Raw genomic sequence first — 23,528 nt, 5'->3', positions numbered from 1 at the left:
GACGCCAGCGTCCTCACTTCCCACATTCACACACCAATGGTGGCGAGCTCACACCGACCGACTCATTGGACGCAATGCAGGGTTCAGTGTCTTGCCCAAGGACACTTCGACATGTGGACAGGAGGAGGAGCCGGGATTCGAACCGCCGACCCAGGGATCATTGGACGACCTGCTCGTACCTCCTCCACAGCCGCCATTTTGGTGTTTCAAGCATTATGTTATGCTTTAGCTGTTGGAAAATAGCAGATCTACAAGTAGATAGCAGACCTCATAGTGCGGAACCGAGTGCCGCGCTACGAGCTTGTAGATCTGCTATTTTTGAAAAATCGTGAAAATGTGGCGCAAATCTTTGAATATATATTCTTTCAGAGCGAACGTTTTTAACTCTGGGGGGGGTCCTTGAAACAACATATTTTGAGACGGGGGTCGGTGGCCAAATACAGATAATTCTGGGGGTCCTTGACAAGAAATATTTTGAGAACCGCTGACACAGAAACATGGGTTTTTCAGAAAACTACAAGCTCGTAGCACGCCACTCGGTGGCACGCTACGAGCTTGTAGATCTGCTATTTTTCAATAGCTAAAGTATATAAACATTAAAACATAATGCTTGAAACACCAAAAGGGGTTCCCGTTCAGAATGGGTCTCCTTTAACAATCACATCTCAATGTTTTTTTTCAATAATCATCCAATCTAACTCAATGCAATCCCCATAGAAGACATATCTTAACAAATACTTTTATACTTCGTATGCCATCATATTTATGGCAATAAAACAAAGTGAACCACGTTTTAAACTCCACCAAGAGTTCACCAAGTTAAACTGTTACTAAACTGTTGAAAGTTAAACTGAACTGAAGCAACATAAAAAGATAAATGACAAATATAAATAAACAAATTCAATTATGTGTACCCTTTCGTTTCAATGCTGTCGTTACCTTGTACAACCACTAGAGGGTAGTGTCATGCCATACGTTGGCGTGCGTTCAACTTGCGGCCATGGACCAAAAGCTTTCTCTCTGGGGGTGTGACGATATTGGCCAATCAGCAAGCGTTGTTGCCAACAACGAAGCGACCAATGGCGTGTTAACGTGCAGCTCATGTGGTTCATTTGGCTCATGTGGCTACACACACGACTTTTATCATCACTTCTACAACAGCTACAGTCTACTGTTGTTTAAGGTAAGAAACTGTAATGATTATTACATTGATACTAAACCTACTGCAGCAGCAACAACAACAACAACAGCAGTGGTTCCCAAAATGTTCATGTCAAGGACGCCCAAAATGATACTAATTTATAGCCCGCGGACCCCCATTTATAAATGCCGAGGACCCCCATGAGAGAATATTTTTGTACGGCAGTGCATCCGGAAAGTATTCACACTCCTTCACTTTTACCACATTTTGTTTTGTTACAGCCTAATTTCAAAAGGGAGTAAGGCTCTAATTGCCTCCAAATGTGCCTCAATTTAGCACTAAGTCAAGAGTGTGAATACTTATGTAGGCTACATGTGTTTTTCCAGTTTCTTATTTTTTATAAATTAACAAAATATTCGAAAAAACATTTTTCACTTCATCATTATGGGGTATTGTGTGTAGATTTATGAGGAAAAAAACGAATTTAATCCCTTTTGAAATGAGGCTGTAACAAAACAAAATGTGTGTGAGAGAGAGAGAGAGAGAGAGAGGTGGAAGAAAAGAAAGGAGGAAAGCACCAGCCAGAGAGCACCACCACCACCATGAAATATCTGTGTGACGCAGTGTTGACAAACGTGCTTCTGTTTAACAGTTAACAGCTCTGTATTGAGTTTGTGCTTGAAATGTAGCCTACTGTAATTCTACAAACTGTTAATAAATATTTCAATCAATCAATCAAAAAGTTTAACGTCATCAAAGTCCCCCTTGCAATGCACTCCCTTCCCAGACCCCTTGTACTGCAGTGGAGTAATTAACTGCCTTCCATTCCATTTCACAAAAGTTTTGCTCGTGTCGTACGTTACGTTCCAGTCCAAAAAAAGCGATTGAGAAACCTGTGCAATTTCATCCAGACCAAAAGCAATGCCCCCGCTGTTAATTTTGCATCGCATTGTAAACAACTGTGCCTCGTTATAGCCACACAAGTTTCTAATTTGCGGTCACAGACTTTTCAGTTGTGTAGATTTAACTGTAACAGAAAGTTCTATCCAGACCATCTCCCAGTCACGGAGCTCGGACTGACACAGACACATAGACGCGACGAGTCGACGACGACGCGCAGCATATCCAGCTAGAAGCCAGAAGTGTTGCCAGTATAACTCTATGGCAGAAACAAGCAACCTAGGTATATACAAAATAAGCCAAAAAGAAGCAACACTGGTCGTTTCTGGCCAGTGTTGCCACATCTGTTTATAAGCGATTTTGGGATTACTTTTGTAGATTGAAAAAATATTGGGAATCCTTTGCTCTTGGCATGAAAATGTTTGAGAACCACTGCTCTAAAATAATATTAGACAAAGTTTGAGCCACAAACACATTGCTCTCTCTCTTGTCCTTTTGCATAAATTAAATAGGCCTATTCATGATTCTGCTTATAGAGAAGTAGCCTATGTTAGTTTGTTTTATGGAAACAGTTGTTTGTGTTGAAAGTGCTAATTGCACAGAATTATTAAAAAGAGCTAAAATGGGCAAGCCATAAAATAATGCACATTGCACTCGTCTTTTCATACGTCATGTGGAAATAAGGTAAATAATAAAGTAACATTAATCTTGTCATTTTAGCAACCGGCCCCTGGCCCCATGCCATTTTCATAATGTGGCCCACATGTTCAGCTATTTGAGTATTCCTGGTTTACTGTGTCAGAAAAGGACACCAAACTCGCAGTTTGCAAGGTGTGAATTCACAACGCTGTGATCGGTATCGGCAATATCGGTATCGGCAGGTACTGTGATCGGTGATCGGCCCCAAAAAACCTGATCGGAGCATCTCTATAGACTAGTACTGTTGTTGCTACTTTGAATCGGCCTCATTAAGGCTCATTCATAGTCTAGGTTTTCGGTGGTGAGGTGACCACCGAACTACAACATGACGTCACTGAGCCGCGGTGAAGAGAAAACCACCACCACCGCCCCTCAGCCCTTCTCTCTGTTTTTACTCACCACCTCTCAACGTTATTTCAGCTCTGGTGGTCAGCTCACCACCGAAAATCCAGACTATGAATGAGCCTTTAGTGTCGAAGTGTCCTTGAGCAAAGACACTTAACCCCTTAAATTGCTCCTGATGTGCTGGTCGGTGCCTTGCATGGTTTCCGTCGCCATCGGTGTATAAATGTGTGTGTGAATGGGTGAACGTAATGCACAATCTATATAAAGCACCTTGGATGAAGGTGCTATATAAATGCACCATTTACCATTTCTATATAAAATGCACCATTTCCTTTGTTTTCTGCTACTCCGGGTGTTTGCAGCCTTCCAGAGAGACCGCGGACGGAAATGGCGTCTCCTTTCACTCGCCTGGAAGAGGAGCTCACCTGCCCTGTGTGCTGCGACGTCTTCAAGGTTTCCTGACATTAACCCATTTTAGGCGGAACGCCTTTTGGTGTTAGCATTATGTTATGCTTTAGCTATTGAAAAATAGCAGATCTACAAGCTCATAGCACGCCACCGAGTGGCGCGCTACGAGCTTGTAGGTCTGCTATTTTAGAAAAATCGAAGAACGACTGACATAGAAACATAGCTTTTTCAGAAAACTGTCCGGATGTAGAAGACATTTTTAGAATCTGATCTCAGGTCAGAATGAAAACTGTCAGGATGTAGAAGACATTTATAGAATCTGATCTCAGGTCAGAATGAAAACTGTCAGGATGTAGAAGACATTTTTAGAATCTGATCTCGGGTCAGAATGAAAACTGTCAGGATGTAGAAGACATTTTTAGAATCTGATCTCAGGTCAGAATGGGTTAAGTTTAATTTATGTTTTATTTTAATTCTCTTATATGTTTTATGACCTCAATTATTACACTCACACAACCGTAAACTTTGAACATTCAGTGGACTTTCTGCGGTCTCGCGTTTTTCTCGGTGTGTTTTAAAGCTTTTTGAGCTGCAGTGAAAACAGGCCTCAGCAGTGACATCTGCTGGCAAATCACCATTGTCATATATGGGATATTTTTTAGACTCTTAACCCATTTTGGACGGGAACACCTGTTGGTGCTTTAAGCATTATGTTATACTTTAGCTATTGCAAAATAGCAGATCTACAAGCGCATAGTGCGGCACCGAGTGGCGCGCTACGAGCTTGTAGATCTGCTATTTTGGAAAAATCATGGAAATGTGGCGCAAATCTTTGAATATATCGTATTCTTTCAGGGTGAACGTTTTTAACTAAACTCTTTGCTGGAACATCATATTTTCAGATGGTGGTCAGCGGGCCAATTTAATATATCTTTGGGGGTCTATGAACGACACAGAAAACTGTCAGGATTTAGAAGACATTTGTAGAATCGTCCTCAGGTCTAAATGGGTTAAACAAGGACTGTGAGTTGAGCCAGAAAACTCCAGACCACAGAAAATCTTCTGAATGTTAAAAAGTTCACGTTTTCTTTTTTGGGTTCAATTAAGCTCGGAAAACATGAATAAAATAAGAGAAATTACAAAAAAAGCTTGTAGGTCTGCTATTTTTTTATAAAATCGAAGAACCACTGACATAGAAACATGGCTTTTTCAGAAAACTGTCAGGATGCAGAAGACATTTTTTAGAATCTGATCTCAGGTCAAAATGGAAAACTGTCAAGATGTAGAAGACATTTTTAGAATCTGATCTCAGGTCAAAATGGCTTAATGTCTCAATCCTTCTCAAGGACCCCGTGGTGCTGACCTGCAGCCACAGCTTCTGCAGAGGCTGTCTGCAGGAGTGGTGGACGGAGAGACCCGTGCAGGAGTGTCCCGTGTGCAAGAAGAGGACAAAGAAGTCCTCCGCTAAACACCCGCCGCCCACCAACCTGGTGCTGAAGAACCTGTGCGAGAAGTACCTGGAGGAGAAACGCCAGAGTGCGGCGGCTGCAGCGGCCGCGGCGGCAGCGGCCGCGGCGGCGGCAGCGGCCGCGGCGGAGCTCGACCTCTGCGCCGCGCACAGGGAGAAGCTCCGCCTCTTCTGCCGGGACGACGAGCGTCTGGCGTGTCTCGTGTGCCGGGACTCCGACAGGCACGCCGGGCACAAGTTCTCGCCCGTGGACGAGGCATCGGGCCGCCTCAGGGAGACGGCGTGGGAGTCGCTGAAGCCGCTGAGGGAGAAGCTGGAGGTCTGCCGGAGGGCGAAGGCGATATGCGACCGGACGGGAGATCACATCCCGCTCCAGGCGCAGAGCGCGGAGACGCGGATCAAGGCGCAGTTCGAGGAGTTCCGGCGGTTCCTGAAGGACGAAGAGCGGGACAGGATCTCCGCCCTGCGGCGGGAGGAGGCGGCCAAGAGCCGGACGGTGGCGGAGAGGGGGGCGGAGCTGGACGGGGAGGCCGCGTCCCTCTCGGACACCATCGGCGCCGTGGAGGACCAGCTGAGGGCCGAGGACCACGTCTCCTTCCTGCAGAACTACAGGACCATGATGGAGCGAGTCCAGCTCACCCTGCAGGTATCTAATAATATGGGCCCGTCACTATTTACTACACTAGCCCTTACCCGTTGTGAGACGGGCGCAGTACACCCCCCCCACTGCGCCCTGGGTGCGTTTTCGCTTTTTTAATTCACTAATAAATTAATTATTAATCATTAACGTGTCAAATGACAGACAGACAGACAGACAGACAGACACACAGAAACACACACAGAAACACAGACAGACATTGACTGAATTATAGTATGATTATCTTTTAATACTTTTAACTATTATAACCGTCAATAGTTTCCATGTTGGAAAAATATCCATACGTTTTCAAAAATAGCAGATCTACAACCTTACAACACGACACTTTGTGTTGTAAGCTTGTAGATCTGCTATTTTTCTTTCCAAAACATTTACTAAATGGCAGAAATATTTGATCTACAAACACGTGGCATGTTGTAAGCTTGTAGATCTGCTATTCTTACACCACATGGCGTGTTGTAAGCTTGTAGATCTGCTATTCTTACAAGTGGCGTAAAAATATATTAATTGTTAAAAAAATATTAAAGCCGGTGTCTGTGATTTAAATTTTTAGATTTAAGTTATTCGTCATATCTGCCTTGTGAAAACCAAGTTGTTAAAAAGCAACTTTATGCTTCCTAAGGATAATGTGAGTGTCAAAGCAAAAATTTAAATAGTTTGTATTAGCACGTGCAATCCATACATTGTGGCGCTCCGCGCCTGTAACACTCTCCTACGCGCATGCACGCATGCACATGCACGCACGTCACGCAGACAAATGGACACTCCTACGTCACGTGCCCGGGCGCTACGAGAATGAATGAATGGAACGGGAGCGCGCTTGAGGAAGTGACGTGCGTGCATGTGCATGTGCGTGCGTGCGTGCATGCGTGTAGGAGAGTGTTACAGGCGCGGAGCGCCACAACATTCAATAGGGCTGGACCAGACAGACATATGACATCATCAACTTGCGACAGGAGCAGTTCCTATTGAGTGAAATATTCTCTATTTATGAAAGAAATACAATATTTCAAGTGTTTTAAATTTTAGTTATAGAGGGCAAGTATAATGTTTTAACCCATTTTGACCTGAGATCAGATTCTAAAAATGTCTTCTACATCCTGACAGTTTTCTGAAAAAGCTGTTTCTATGTCAGTCGATTCTTCAAAAATAGCAGACCTACAAGCTCGTAGCGCGCCACTCGGTGGCGCGCTATGAGCTTGTAGATCTGCTATTTTTCAATAGCTAAAGCATAGCATAATGCTAACACCAAAAGGGGTTTCCCGCCCCAAAATGGGTTAAATGCAAGAAGCACAATTCAATTGTTTAATCGGCAATGATCTGTGTGACCAATTAAATCGTCTCATCGACTTTCCGACAGCCCTACGCGGAACCCCAGGTGGTCTCGGGGTCGCTGATCGACGAGGCCCGACACCTGGGCAACCTGGCGTTCAGCGTGTGGGACAAGATGAAGGCGATGGTGTCCTTCAGCCCCGTCACCCTGGACCCCAACAGGGACGACCCGGAGTTCGTCCTGTCCGACGACGTCACCGGCGTGAGGCTGGACGTCCTGAATACGGGGCAGCGGCTCCCCGACAACCCGGAGCGCTTCGACAGGTCGGACGTGGTCAGGACACTGGAGGAGGAGCAGAGTCTCAGGAGGAGGGCGGAGCTAGAGTCTGCTCAGTGCAATCTGCAGCTGCAGGTGATGACCGATGGACATCAACATTGTCTGTTAATCTTTTAATTTCGGGTTGTGTGACAATTATTTTTTTGAATTCCTCGCATGCACCTCATAACTTGGTGTTTGTTTGTACTTGTATTGTAAAAGTCTTCCTCCCAGTTCCCCCAGAGAGCCGGGGAAGCCTCCAGGAGCACCCAGGGGGCCCAGTACAAATTAAACAAGGCTGTGTTGGTGTCCAAGACGGGAGGCTGCAGGGTGCTCGCCTACTGCGAGCCGCTCACCTGTCTGCTGGCCTCCCAGAAGTCTCCATCTGGTAAATATATTATATATATAGGCTTTATAGCTGCCTATATTATTGGATGACAACAAAGTATGTGTTATGTGTAAAGACCTTCCTCTTTAGTAAGGCATTTGCCTAGTCAGACGTTTAAGCTGCCCCGTATGCTTCTTTTAACCTTTTAGCTGCTTAGGTGTCCACAGAATGTTTTAACCGTTTTCATTCTTATTTTTCTTTTAAATATTTCTGCCTGTAGAGGAGTGAATGATGGCAGTTATCAGGGGCAGCAGAGAGGGGAGGGAGGCTATAACCAGGGAGGATGGCAGGGGGTCAAGTTGGCAAGTGGAAGGCTTGGATTTCCGGATGAGTTTAGCTATATCAGTGGCAGAGGGGAGTTCAAAGCAGGAGAGAGGTAGAGAGGGGGGGGGGGGTGTGGGGTGGGGAACAAAAGGAGGTGGACAACTGGACATGTGAGGGGTCAGTTGCTGATGAATAGTGGCTATTTTTGTATTAAAAAATGACATCAGGGAGTTGCAGTGGTCAGTGGAGTAGAAGTGTGGGGGGAGGGAATTCGGGGGGCGGAGTGAGTTATTTACCACTGAAAACAGGGCCCTGGTGTTACCAGCACCAGCAGTGATTTTGTCCGTGAAATATTGAGATTTGGCTGAGGAGAGGGCATCTTTGTAGAGAAGGATGTGGGAGTGGTACATCTGTTTGTGGACAGTGAGACCAGTTTTGCTGGAAAGCCGCTCCAGCTGGCGACCTTCTGCTTTCAGCTGACGTAGGTGGGGGGACAACCAGGGGGAAGAGTCTGGAGACCATCATTGTAGGAGGAAACCAGTTGTTCTGAGGTGCATGGGGGGGTGATGGTGGGAAAACGGTCAATACCAGTGGTGAGGTCGGTTTGATTAATGTTTCTGATATTGCGGAAGGACATAGTGCGTGACAGTTTGGATTTGGACAGTGTCAGATTTAAGTGAAATGAAATATCTGTACCCTATACAAACTGTTAATACAATAATCAATTAATCAGGTACAACTGTTGAGCAGGTGTCAGAATGAGCTATATATCTAGCTGAATTACATTTTGGTGGGCTACCAAGATGAGACAAAATTACAATATATTGATTTCTTCATAACCGCAGCAATGTTATATTTACGTTCCATCTCTTCTCCCAAAATAGCCGATCTACAGCTTATGGAAAGTGGTTTCCAAAGTGGGTTATGGGGACTCCCAGGGGTCCTTGAGAGAGTTCCAGGGGGTCCCCAGCTAAATGATAGTTTGGAACCAAATGGATCCATAAGGGTCCACACTCTCAGAGTTAATTAACATTGATTTTACAATATAAATTGGGGGTCCCAGAGACAGAAATGCCATCAAATGGGTCCATCCATGGACTAATGCATGTCACACTGGCGGTCCGTGACACTGCTAGATTCGTAAAAGTTTATGGGGTCCCTGGCATATCTCTTCAAATGCGGTCTGCGGGCTAATTTGGGGGTCCTTGACATGAAAAGGTTTGGGGACCACTGGCCTGTAGTTAGCTTGCAGATCAGCTATTTTCTGAGAACAGGTTGTATATCACATATATCAATATCTACAAGGGACGTTCAATATTTAGGGACGTTCCAATTCCCCCTACCCCTTGACACTCATTATGTAGGGGCAAGGGGAATGAGGGGTATGGTTTAAACAAGGAATTGGGAAAGGGCCAAAGACTGCAAAAAAGATTCTGCAGGATTGCCACATACAGTAATTGTTCTGCTCATTTTGCCTACCTTTTCAAACAACTTAATATTTTACCAAATTTTAATTTAATTAAATACCAAACCTGCAACTTTATTTTTCAAAGTATCGTTCCAGTCAGTTTAATTTCCTTTGCCCGGTAAAGCCTCTTTCAGTTCAACAGTGATGTGCACCATTTCAATACAAGACAGGCAAATCCTTTACATCTCCCAAAGTTCCATACTGTACTGTAGGGTTGGGTGACGATACGAATACATCGTCAATCGCGAATATACGAATCCAATCGCCGAATATTTCTATTAGGCGATTTTTCGGGACGATTTTTTACCTATAAAGTGTGAGCAACATGTGAATCAATTTGGGCCAGGAAAGTAGTAACAGCGGCCGGGTGGAAATCCCCTCCTCCCGTTATAATGGTATGGTCCGTCCCCGCAGCCGTGATGCCGAGGGAGCCGAGCCGAGGAAGGCTACTGTACTGTAGCCTACATGTTGTTTACGCTCCGGAGTCCAGACCCATGCAGTTTAATAATATACAGTCACAACAGAATGCACACTGCTGTCTCGTGTCTCATCACAATCCCAATGCGCCACCCGTGAAGTCGGGGGGAAAAATAAAAAACAGGCTGGTAGTGTTAGTATAGATGAAGTTCAGTGTGTTGAATAAGTAGCTACACGCTAGCTTAGCGCTTAGCTTAGCGTGTAGCTACTGATTCAACACACTGAACTTCATCTCCGCCTGTAATCCAAGTTATTTTTTTATTGACAACGTGAACGAACCCCGACACCAGCGCTGCAAAAATAGACAGATCTACAAGCTCTCAACGCATTAGCGAACGGTGCTGCAGAAACAGGCAGGACGCGATGCCTTGAGAGCCTGTGGTCTGTGGATCAGCAGCAGCATGTGGGCACCCCTCTGAGCCTCCGACGCCGTTGCGGGGAGGCAAGACTTCTCCAGGAGAAGTTACTAGGGCAGGCAGGCTACATGTTGCTGCCTGCGACGGACAAATAACACTGTCACCAGCCAGTGGTTGTGATGTTAGCTTAGCTTGCAGCTGCTTGTCTGTTCCAACTTCACTTCATCTAAACTTATTTCTTATTTTGTTACCCTGGCTGCGCAGTTGTGCTGCAAAAACAGACAGATCTACAAGCTCTCAACACGTAGCGAACAGAGCTGCAAAAACAGGCAGGACGCGGCGCTTTGAGAGCTTGTAGATCTGGCTTTTTTGCGACCTGCAGTGAGCTGTTCTCACTTTACTTTTATGACACGAATACATCGTCAATCGCCGATTTTTGGACAGACGATGCGCGATTTAAAAAAATTGGCATATCGCCCAACCTTACTGTACTGTGTCAGTTCTCCATCAGATACAGGGGGGCCCAGCTATGGAACAGCTGTACAGTGATCTCATCAAATTCTACTTCATTAAATAATTTCAAACATAAGCATAACCTATTTAATTGGCCGGATCACTTAATTATATGTTTTTGTATTATCTCTTATTTTTATATACTGCAATTGTGTATCTTGGAAATTCTATATTGTTTACAAACGTGTTCTGGATGTTTTATTGTGTCTTACATTGTGACTTAGATAGAGGCCTCGCAAGCGAGTGCATGTGTTTGATCCGACGGAGCATTGGTGTGATCGACAACCTACCTCAAACCCGCACCCTAACCCTAACCTCCCCCGGGGCAGCACACCTAAACCTAACCCCAACCCTCTCCCGACCCCCAGCGCACCTCTGACCAATGGTCCGTCGGATCATAGTATGCCTCCCCTCGTAAGCTCCTTGGGCTTTTTTATACTGTGCTAAATAAATATAAATTAGATTCAAGCCCATACTTTGTGCTGTGATGGAACGGTCTTGACGTCGACATGAAATGTCAAATTACAATGAAAACGATCTATTTAGTCCGGTTTCTTTTAAATCCTCCCTCCCTCCAGGTCCAAGTTGCGGGGTGGCGAAGATCAGCGTAGTGAACACGAGGGCCATCCAGTACGTTCCCATCCACGCCAAGCAGATCCGAGGCCTGGCCTTACAAAGACAGACCGAGAGCCTGATGCTGTCTGCGTCGCTGGACAACACAGTCAAACTGACCAGGTATATACACACGACACACAGCCTGATGCTGTCTGTGTCGCTGGACAACACAGTCAAACTGACCAGGTATATACACACGACACACAGCCTGATGCTGTCTGTGTCGCTGGACAACACAGTCAAACTGACCAGGTATATACACACGACACACAGCCTGATGCTGTCTGTGTCGCTGGACAACACAGTCAAACTGACCAGGTATATACACACGACACACAGCCTGATGCTGTCTGTGTCACTGGACAACACGATCAAACTGACTGAGGAGTAAGGAACACAACACAACACAACACACAAACACGAGTGCAGATCAGGTGCCGTGCTTTTATTTATTTTTACCTTTTACACTTACATGTTGAGAACCGTTTCCACTCTTTGCTTCCATCTCTTCATCACTGGTCACTACTTGGTTGCACGCCAGTGAAAATGGCAGATATACATAATAATAATAATAATAATAATAATAATAAAGCGTTATTTATATAGCACCTTTTAAGAACAAGTCACAAAGTGCTTAACAGAAATATATAGAGAAAAACATGGATCAACATGCTCCCAACGCGTAGAAAAATGAGACTTGATCTGCGTCCCAGCGGGCAAAAAAGTATAAATGAGTGTAAAACTCGAGGGGATTTTAAATTCTCTTGATCTAAACATCTTCGGTCTTATCTTTTTGTCTGCAGAATGTATAACACAAGGCATGCGTATACAGGACAACGACGGCCTGTGACTTGTAGAATTAGATGGTGTGTGTGTGTGTGTGTGTGTGTGTGTGTGTGTGTGTGTGTGTGAGGACATAATAACTGACCCTCTCACCTCTGTTAGAGTAACAGTGACCTACAGTGGACACACCTAAGGGTGCCCGGCGGACCGTGTTGGATATGTTCCAACATCGGCAACATTAACACTGGACTGGACTCAAACTCCAGGGGAAACTGGCTTGCCTTCCCCATGCTGACCACTCTGTTTCCCATTCATTTCTAAGGAGCACTGCTCTCAATGAGGACATTATCACCTCATCACAGTAAAAGCTTTAGGCTACAGATCCTTCTCACCAAACTCAACCTATCCCTCTGGTTTCCCTCCACCCATGACCCGCATTGCTTGCATCACACAGGGCTCGTTACAGAAACCATGTCACACATTCGGGCTTTTCATAGCATGCCATGACAGAATAGTTGATTTCATAACAAAGGACATAAGCCCATCGCACACCGTCTGCGGCGCGGCGCGTTGCTGCGCGGCGCCGCCTGGAAAATAGAACTGTGTTCTATCGGCGCGACGGGCGGCGCGGCGCGACGCGGCGGACGGAGCCGGTGTGCGATAGCTTCATTGAAAATAATGGAGGCGGCTGTGTCCGCCGCGCGGCGAACGCAGCCGGTGTGTGGTGGGCTATACACTGTATCTAAACATGTTGCACTGTGTGTGCGAATGTACAAACATTCCTGTGTCAAACCTTCGATGTTTCAACTCTGTACTGAAAATACTGACATTTTTGCACATCTCTCTGCTATTACACCAGATGTTGTTGTGGTCAATGAAGAGAACAGATCAGTTTTCATTCTTGAAGTGGCTTGCACCTTTGATTCTAGCTTAGAGGAAGCCTTTATGACCAAAGTCATTAAGTACTAGCCTGGCTAATAAGCCAGACTAATATCACACAACAATTCTTTTTGCCAATGGCTGATTCGGTCTGGCTTATTAGCCAGGCTAATTAAGTACCAGCCGCTCCTCCAGACCATCATAGAGCTAGGCTATAGGTGCTAATTACTTGTGTTTATATTCGGCAGCCTAGTGTGTGTGTGTGTGTGTGTGTGTGTGTGTGTGTGTGTGAGAGACTATTGTAACGTGATTGTATACATACAGTGCATATTACTGTATACTTTTATATTTATCAACAGCATTTCTTGCTCTGCACTATAGGCTAGACTAGATTGTATAGGATGTATGCATCTGTATTAACCAGCTCAGTGGCCTTGTGGTTTGAGTGTCCACCATGAGACTGTAACTGGGTCGCGGTTCGATCCCCGGCCGGGTCATACCAAAAGCACTCAAGCATCAAGGGTTGGATGAGGATAAATCCCTGCGACTTACTGGCGTCATGTCCAGGGTGTACTTGTACATCATGTCCATGGGGTGTACTTGTACATCAAGCTGCCACAGAAACACGGGATAGGCTCCTCCCCTATATGGGCCTCATGCAAGGCTTACTTACAGTATGCATCTGCATTATACTGTAATTCTTGAAAGTGTATTTATTGTGCTTAAGGTTACTAACATGTACTGCTGTGTTGGCTCTGGCTGCCGCAGCAGACAGGATCAATAAAGGTATCTTTATCTATCTATTGATCAGTTGTGCGTGTGTGTGTGTGTGTGTGTGTGTGTGTGTGTGTGTGTGTGTGTGTGTGTGTGTGTGTGTGTGTGTGTCAGTTTGATGTCCAACATGGTGGTGCATACGTACGACACGGGCATGCCCGTTTTGAGCTGCTGCTGGTCTCTGGACAACAGCAACTACCTTTACGCCGGTCTGCTCAGCGGAGACGTGCTCGTCTATGACATCAGACACTCCAGCACGCACGTGCACCAGCTGCAAGGGCCGCGCTCCAGGTAAGTTAGTTAGTTAGTTAGTTAGTTTAATTTATTTAATATTAACACCAGCACGCACCAGCTGCAACCGCCACCGCCAACCCATTCTGGACAGGAACTGTTATTTTGCATAATGTTACGCTTTAGCTGTTGAAACATAGCAGATCTACAAGCTCATAGCGCGGAGCTTGTACTGTAGATCTGCTATTGTTTTTAAATGTGGCACAAATCTTTGAATATAGATTCTTTCTTTCTTTTCTTATCGAAACCATTATTTATTCAGCATTTGAGCCACGGACCACCATTTGATTACAGTCATAATGATGACATGTTTAGCTATAATTTAACTCTTGAGAGCGTAAAATATAACCAAAATGTGGTTTTATATTACGGTATCAAGAGTTACAGATGCAATAAGGGTCCATTTGGTTAACAACCCTCCATAATTTAACTGGGGAACACCTGGAACCCCCTCAACCACTGGTTGAGAACCACTGGTTTAGAGCAATTTAGTTTTCTTTTTGACTGCCACAAAAGACTCCAGCTAGTCCCTTTACTGTCGCCTCGGACGCAAGCGTCTTTTATTTTGAAAACCTTCACTTTCACGTCCTAAAACAATCAGGAAGCAAAATCGCCAATAACTAATCTAACAGACTTTTATCAGAAACGAGGTATCGCCGTTTTAGTATTGAGCCCCTAACATCCGCGTTCTGTGCAATCACCTAAACCTGAGATCGCGGCTATTACAGCCACCTAAGCAGCAGCATGATCTTGGTGCATGTAAATCCACCGAGCCGAGGGGAACGCTGCATTATTCTGAATCAATAAAAACAAATCCTTATCACGTCAATCACGTCAACAGCAGAAATCGACATTGGGATTCATCACGTCTAACTGTGGTCTGTGTCTCTCTGTCTGGAGCTAATATCACAAACTGAACAGAACTCTTGTGTATAATTGATTGACGTCATGAAATGGCAGACGTCACATGAAGTCCAATATCCACATTGGAGCCACTGTGTTTCTATGGCCCCATTTACATGCAGAAATTCATTCGGAATGAATGGATTAATTCCAGTCATCAGAATAAAAATGCTCATGTAAACACCTCAATTGGAATAGATTCCGAATACATTTTAATTCGGGTCTGGAGGGGTGGTATTACCATTTGAATCGGTATAGATCTACCATATAAACACTTTATTCCGAAAGCTACTGGGAGTTTGGAATACATGTATTATTTTACACATGTCTGCCCTTAGTAGACTATAGTGCTTTTTGCCCATGTCCAAGCAGGGATGGCCATTTGGAGACATTTTATGCGCGCAGATTTTATGCGCGCAGATTGCGCTATTTTAGCCATAAAAATAAATCAGTTTTTTTCCCCCATAATAAAATGCGCTATTTACAAACCCATCAGTGATTGCCAATTGCAGTGTAGCTGCAGTGTAGTTGTTGTGAAGCTATGTAATAAAATGAATATTAGTATTTAAAAAAATCATTCCCAAAAAATATATATTTGTCATGAATTAAAAACAAATTAAATGATTTTCAATGAGTAATTCTTTTTGGAAAATCTAAGAAATTCTTCGCACTGTGACAAATGTAATGCAATAGATGCTAATCTTCTTCACAGCCCTCGGATACAATTAAAGATATTGGATATTGGATTTTGAGTATTCATATTGACCCCAATCCTGTACTAATTATTCTGGGTTTGTCAGACTCCATGCCTATGTTGACGAGAGCACAAAAACAACTCTTCTCATATGGTCTGATTACAGCAAAAAAAAAATTTTTTGACTCACTGGAAAAAAGGAGGAGGCTCCTGCATTTAAGCATTGGCTAATCAAAATGACTAGTACACTTCATCTGGAGAGAATACGGTAGAAACAGTTTGATAAGGTTTTGTTTACTTGAGTAGAAACAATTAATAGACAGGATAGCATTGATATGGCTGACTGCACGCCATTTTCTTTTCAGATGTTTTCCATGAGCTTTCTATCATCTTATTCTATAGTATGCAGTGTCACTGAGTGGGAGGGTTGAGGGTTTTCTTTCTCTTTTTTCTTTTCCTTCATTTTTAGTTTATTTGTGAATTTAGGCATTTAGCAGACGCTCTTGATCCAGAGCGACTTACATTATAAGCAAAAACAAAAAGAATGGCATACATCACATATATAAAAGTAGTTATCATGAATCATGTATAAACTAAGAACGTAACAGTGGAGTATCTATGTCAACTATACATACTATACTATATTATATATTATACAATATGCAAAATGCATTTCTAGTGCCGTCTACGTAACGAGCTATAAGTCTGTCTAAAATACTATCTAAGTCTACATAAAGTTCTATATAAGGGGCTAGGCTAGGACAAGTGCTACGGGCCATGGTGGAGTCTGAAGAGGTGGGTTTTCAGACTACGGCGGAGGATTGAGTGAGGCTGCAGTTATGACTGTGATGGGAATTGCATTCCATAGTTTTGGAGCCAGAAGGGAGAAGAGTTTGGGACGTGTGGAGCGTTATCCCGGCGTTTTTAGTGAAGGTACCTCCAGCTTCCCTGCGTTGGCTGATCTGAGTGCGCGGGAGGGTTTGTAGGATACGATCATACTTGTGAGATATGGGTTATACCTTTGGTTGCTTTGAATGCCAGCAAAAGAGTTTTGTATTCTGTGCGGGCAGCGACCGGGAGCCAATGGAGGGAGCGGAGAAGGGGGGAGACGTGTGAGAATTTTGGCTGGTTGAAGACCAAGCGAGCTACGGCATTTTGGATCATTTGGAGGGGCTTAAGTGCACATGCCGGTAGGCCAGTAAGGAGGGAGTTACAATAGTCAAGTTTTGACAAGACTGTTGTCTGGATTAGGAGCTGGGCTGACTCCTGGGTGAGGAAGGGTCTAATTCGTCGTATGTTATAGAGTGTAAACCTACAGGATCGAGTGACAGCTGTGACAGCTGTGACAGCTGTGTGTTTTGAACGAGAGCTGACTGTCCAGGACAACACTAAGGTTCCTGGCTGTCGGGACAGACTTTACCAGGGCGTTGTACAGTACAGTACAGTACAGTACAGTACAGTACAGTACAGTACAGTACAGTACAGTACATCATAGTAATGCACAGCTCACGTTGTTTCTCCTCCCAGGTGCCCAAAGACGTCTCTGTGCTACGTGCCCAGGGCCGCCTCCGGCAGCTTCCCCTGCGGGGGGCTCATCGTGGGCACCCTGGAGGGGGCCTACTTCTGGGAGCAGGTGGACGGGACCACCTACAAGCCCCACAGCCTGCCCCTGGAGACCAGCAGCTGCACCGACATCCAGGTGGACACGGAGAGCCGCCACTGTCTGGTCACGTACCGGCCAGGTGAGAGAGACTGTCTAGTGACCACCAAACCGTGTACAAAGGGTGTCCCTGCTTTAGGCTATAAGGGTTCCTTGAGCTGCGCTCAGACCTGAACAGTTAGAGTGGCGCGATTTCATACAAAGTCAATGCAAAGACGAGAAGTTGTGCGAACGGGCACGGTGGGAACGAAGCAAACAACCGCCTGGTATCTTCGCCCCGTCTGGTAAACTCCAACTGAAGCAACCTTCGCGTCCCCACACGAATCCAAGCATGGGACCCCGTAAATGTTTTTGGCTGTTTGGTTTAATCCATCCAGTTCCAACTGACAAAACTAAACCCTTTCCAAAGACATAGGAACTAGTTTTGCTACTCATAAATGATATGTATTGGTCCATTTGGTTACGCTGCCAAAGTTAAATAACGGTGTCCAGGCATGGCGATATAGTAGAGGCAGCCGGCGGTACCAGCAAGGGGGGGGTGCAGGCCCGGGCCAATCTCGCCTCAGGGCCTGTGGAACACTAACCGCCACTGACTGTGTCTACAGTCAATCGGCACGCAACACTAGCAAAGGGCCTTTTTTTCTTATCACCGCTGACTGACGACCAAAGTCAAGCGATTGAAGCGACTCGAAACAAATTTGAACGCACCTCGTGTTTTGTCCTGAGCATGGCTAATTGTCAGCATGTTGACATCTGTGGCAATCTCTTCAGTGTTTGTCAAGGCTTCACACCTCATTATACAAAGGATGTTTCAAATAGCAGTTTATTAGGGCGACTGTGGCTCAAGAGGTAGAGCAGGTCGTCCAATGATCCATGGGTCGGCGGTTTGAATCCCGGCTCCTCCTGTCTACATGTCGAAGTGTCCTTGGGCAAGACACTGAACCCCAAATTGCTCCCGATGTGCTGGTTGGTACCTTGCATGGCTTCCGCCGCAATCGGTGTATGAATGTGTGTGTGAATGGGTGAATGTAATGCACAATCTATGTAAAGCGCTTTGGATAAAGGTGCTATATAAATGCACCATTTTACCATTTTACCATTTTATTATAAAGAAGGGAAATCTTGTTGAAATATGTTGTCCCAGGGACAAAGGGAGAAGCAAATAATTTGAGTTAAAAATGTTCGCTGGGATATATATTCAAAGATCTGCACACACGATTTAAGAAAATATATAGCAGATCTACAAGATAAAAGCTTGTACCACGGCACTCTGTGCCGTGCTATGAGGTTGTAGATCTGCTGTTTTTCAACAGCTAAAGTTTAAAATAACGGTTCAAATTGTTAAACACAGGGCCTTTCTGTGTGGAGTGTGCATGTTCTCCCCGTGTCTCCTAGGGTAGGTAGTAGGTACCCTCACAAAAAAACATGCAGTAATCCATTACATGGCGCATTCCTCCTCAATCCTCCTTCATTTTTGTCTCTTTCCAACTCTCTCTTTCTCTCTCCTGCACCCCAGGGCGCTCCAACCCGGTGCTGCGCAGCGTACTGATGGAGCTGAGCAGGACGCCCCAGCGGGACGCGGTGGCCCAGGAGCCCGGCTGCTGCTCCTGGAAGCCGCTCCGGACCTTCAGCGCCGGATCCTCCTGCAGGCTGCTCACCAAGAACGCTGTGTTCGGCAGCCCCTCCGGACAGGGCGCCACGCTGGTGTGTGTCGGAGACGAGGCCAGCAACTCCACCATGGTGAGAAGAACACTCCCCTTAACACGCCCTTTAACACAATCAGTCCCGGGATTCCTTCAAAATAGGAGCTCTGGTGTGCTGGGAAGACATGGCCACTTTTACTCTGACCACCCCCCCACCGGAGAAATATTTTGCTTGCTTACCTTGCTCTCGTTTCCATTATATAAATAATCCAAAGCGTTCATATTTCGAACGAGAGGCGGATGAGTCAGAAATGAATCGCTTAGTATTATCGATCAGATCAAAACCACGGAGAGCGCCCTAGATTAGGAGAGACGAGGCATTCTTTCTGCCGCGGTAAATAGGAAGTGAACGGGACCGTGCATGAACAAAGAGCGAATCATTTGGTGGCCTTAAAAAAAAAAAAAAAATCTGAATATTCTTCTCGTTTGGTATCATTGAAGATGCGCTAAGACGTGTACACACATCATTGCAACCCGTCGATTGGGTTAGACTAAATGTGTTAAAAGCAGGTGCTCCAAAGAAACATTGATCAAAAGCAAAAAGAGGGCGTTGCACACTGTAGCTCCCTGTCTGTGACTTATTGTGGCATCCACCTCATAAAAGTGACATTTTGAGCACATTGCTCTTCCTCTGACGTGAGGCTTAAGTCTGAAGGAGAAACGTCCCTTCTATGAGGTGGAGGCCACAATAAAGTCATAGACGGGGAGCAAACAAGTATTTTGCTTTTGATCAATATATGGAGCAATTTAAAGGACAAGGGGTTGAATTGAAAGCTCGTGAACAGGCAGGACTTCTGATGGGCTCCATCCATGAAGAGGCCTGGTCCATGGTCGCACTCTGCAGTCAATTGGGGGTTAATATTAGAGGTCCACGGAACTGCGAAGTGGAGGACGAAAAGAGACTCCGGGTAGGGATTCCCCGGATGTTGGGTTAGTGGCAGGCCTTACTGGAGCCTATACAGTGTGTATTACACTCCGGCACTCCGGCACTGCTGGGAGACAAACCCACACAAACAATGTACGACTATGGTATTTAGCAGATACAAAACACAGGTGCAGGTTTTGGCAGGAGGTTCCCCTTACTCAGTTCTCACCCTTATGACTTTGTCGGGTGAGCGAGTACTGAAGACAAGTCTAGCTATAGGCTTTGTCGTAGAGAAAGGTTTTTAACCTAGTATTGAATGTGCAGAGCGTGTCAGCCCCACGGACTGAAGCTGGGAGAATTAAGGATCCACAGCTGAGGTGCCTGGGACCTAAACGCCCTGCCTCCTGTTGTAACTTTTTATATTTTTGGGACAGTAAGCATTTTTACATACTGTAAACGCACTGGTATTCTATTTGGTTTTTAGGGATCGATGAGTTATTTGAGATATTGTGGTGCCTGACCATTGAGAGCTTTGTAGGTGAGGAGAAGAATGTTGAACTCTATTCTGTATTTAACCGGTAGCCAGTGTAGAGAGGCAGCCGCAGCATTTTAAACTAGCTCTAGGCTTTTCAGAGACTTACTTGGGCAGCCTGATAATAGCGATAATAGTACGGAGAGGAGGTTATTATCTGCTGCAGTCAGGAGGTCATTTGCGACTCTCAGCAATGCCGTCTCAATGCTATGGTTTGCTCTGAAACCTGACTGAAAGCCTTCGAATAAATTGTTGTTATGTAGAAAGTCACATAACTGTTTGGCGACTGCTTTCTTGAGGATTTTGGAGAGAAATGGAAGGTTTGATATGGGTCTATAGTTAGCTAGAATGCCTGAATCAAGAGTAGGCTTTTTGAGGACAGGTTTGATTACAGCTACCTTGGCTTAAAGGATTGTGGCACGTAGCCTGTCACCAGCTACATATTGATCATATTGAGCAGGGATGTACCAAGTTATCATTGAAGTGAAATCAGAGAGCTCGATTGGGGAGAAACTGTCCATATATTTGGGTGTGCGGCCATCTCTCTCATGAAATCGTTACTATTGAGAGTTGTAGGGATACGTGAAGTGTCAAAAAGGAACTTGGGGTTACTTTTGTTGTCCTCTATTAGGGGTGAATAATAGGTGGCTCTGGCATTGTCGAGGGCCTTTTTGTAAATTTTGAGGCTAGACTAGTATACATGATTCTTTCTGTTTGGTTGAGCGCCATTTTCTTTGAAGTTTGCGACGTTCGCTTGAGATTTCTAGTTTCCGAGTTGTACCATGGGGCTAGCCTTTGTTGCTTTATTACCTTCCTTTTCTGGGGAGAGACAGAGTCAAGTGTCATTTAAAATGAGCATTTGACTATCAACAAGAAGGACTATAGGTGTGGGGGTCTTCTATTGTGTTGAAATATACCGAGTTGATGGCTAATATTTAGAGCACCAATTAAGATGATTTTATTAGACTCAAGGACTTGATAAAAAGTCAGAGAACTCAGATATAAATAGTGTGTAGGTGCCGGGAGGGCGGTACACTGTGATGAACATTAGGGGCTGTATTGATTTCCAGCTTGGGTGTGAAAGGTTGAGAATCAAGCTTCCAAATGATTTGTAGGTGGCTTTGGTTCTAGGACTAATTGTTAGCCTTGAATTGAAGATGGCAGCAACTCCACCTCCAATTTTACCATTGTCTCTGGGGATATGGGCATTGGTGTGACTTGGTGGGGTGGCTGTATTTAAACTGACATATTCTTGCTCACAGTGTTGCCAACTTAGCGGATTTGTCGTCATATTTAGCTTCTTTCCAGACCCCCCTAGCGACTGAATTAGTGAAAAGCTTCTGGCGAGAAATCTAGCTTTTTTCCCCTGGTGAATTGGGGACAAATCGTGTTGACAGGCGCCAGATATGCGCCAGAGATAAAATCATTTTTTTTTTCTCAGCCTCAAATCCGCTAAATTGGCAAAACTAAAAGTGGTCGGCGCGTCTGGTCTGGCTCACAGGTCACAGCAGGCTCAGTGGCTTCCTCGGCTCGGTTATGTGCACACTGCACAGACTGTCTACCAGTGCTTCCTCCTTTCTTGCTCTGCCTAGGCGAGTGCGCTCCGGTGCGGTATTTCCGAACGCGCCCCTCGAGCTCGACAGAGCAAGAAAGGAGGAAGCACTGGCAGCTCAGTTTAGTCTGCTAGTAAAAATAAAATACACACTCGGATGCATAAAGTATTAACCTTCTAATTCCTGTATGGATCGGAACAAAATAGCGTTCTAAACATTAGTTGAATTGAGGTATGTTTTTTTTATATTACAATGAGTTTAAACGATGTGTTATCAAATGAAGAGATGATACAAACTAAGTGCACATAAATGACAAATGTTTTTCTGGGCTGGCTACATATTTTCGTTGCTAGGGGCGCCTAAAAGTCGCTAGGGACGCAAAAAAGTCGCTAGGGGCGGCGCGCGCTACGCGCGCGCATATCCCACCCCTGGCGACTTTTAGCTACTTTTCGAGGAGCCACTAGCTACTTCCGTCACTGGAGAGTTGGCAACACTGCTTGCTCACCCAGCCACGTTTCAGTCAGACAAAATAAGCGAAATGACATAACAGGCACAATTGGGAACAATTGTTTAGGAAACTGCTGGTGTTGTGGTCTCCTTTCAAACCTGTTTCACAAATCACATAGTATGTCTTGGCCATAGCCTACACATTATTTCAGGCGTGTGAGATATTTTGATGTTTTGCTTCAATCCCTGTACTCTCTTCTAGGTGTGGGATGCAGGGAGTGGTGCTCTCCTTCAGAAGATACCCGCTGGCCAGCCGGTGTTGGACATCAGCCCCTTTGTCGTCAACGGAGACCACTACCTCGCCTCTCTCACAGAGAAGACGGTCAAAATATATAAATGGGAATGAACACTAGTGGAACGTCATCAATCTGAGCGGCCAAGACGGAGATCTCCGCCCTATCAAATCCCGCTCATCGCCCCGGACGGAGATTAATCAAAAGACGGAACATTAGCAACCGAGCGCACCAGTCTACTGCGTGGGAGCATCGATTGGTCAACATTCAGAGGGCTAGCTGTATTTTGCGTGTCTTAAGTACCAGGTCTTATTCCCTAACTTGAGTAATCTAAAGACCTGGAGGCGTGGTCAATGCTCTTTGGCCACTCAGAATAGCCAAATGGCATTGACCACGCCTCCAGGTCTTTAGTTTACTCAAGTTAGGGAATAAGACCTTGTACTTAAAGGGTAAGACCACTTTTTTTGAGGTTTGGGTTGTGTAGTTACTTTGTCATGATGCAACTCCAAATGTGGACAAGAAATAAAAAAATACTGCTCCAGTGATTAGAAATTGACAATTCAAAATATGCTCCTCATTGACTTACATTGTAGCTAAAACAGCTCTCAAAGTCACTCTTTTAGTACGTAAACAAACACAAACAAAGTTGATTCAGACAATATAGAGCATCACCAAAACTTATTTTTTCATAAAAATGTTAGATTCCTGTTGATTTTACTATTTGAAGATCCGGATCCACGGATCCAGTCCGGGCTTTCTTCCCAATAAAATGGACAAATCAACAGGAAGATAATTTTTTTATGAAAAAATAAAACTACATGAGTTTTGGTGATGCTCTATATTGTCTGAATTAACTTTGTTTG

General features: G+C 44.9%; 1 pseudogene across 1 annotated transcript; it reads left to right on the top strand.

The window, feature by feature from the left end:
* Positions 1–3,472: 3,472 nt before the first annotated feature.
* On the top strand, positions 3,473–22,778 carry LOC308311158 (E3 ubiquitin-protein ligase rfwd3.L-like; annotated as a pseudogene). Its single transcript has 9 exons — positions 3,473–3,538; positions 4,840–5,607; positions 6,980–7,401; positions 7,442–7,595; positions 11,252–11,408; positions 13,839–14,015; positions 17,140–17,354; positions 18,789–19,012; positions 22,635–22,778. The product of its transcript is annotated as an E3 ubiquitin-protein ligase rfwd3.L-like (transcript).
* The last annotated feature ends 750 nt before the right edge of the window (positions 22,779–23,528 follow it).

This window comes from Protomyctophum bolini (genome assembly GCF_963924005.1).
Source record: "Protomyctophum bolini genome assembly, chromosome: 23".
NCBI lineage: Eukaryota > Metazoa > Chordata > Actinopteri > Myctophiformes > Myctophidae > Protomyctophum > Protomyctophum bolini.
The sequence above is the reverse complement of the archived record's forward strand: the minus strand, read 5'-3'. Positions and strand labels throughout refer to the sequence as shown.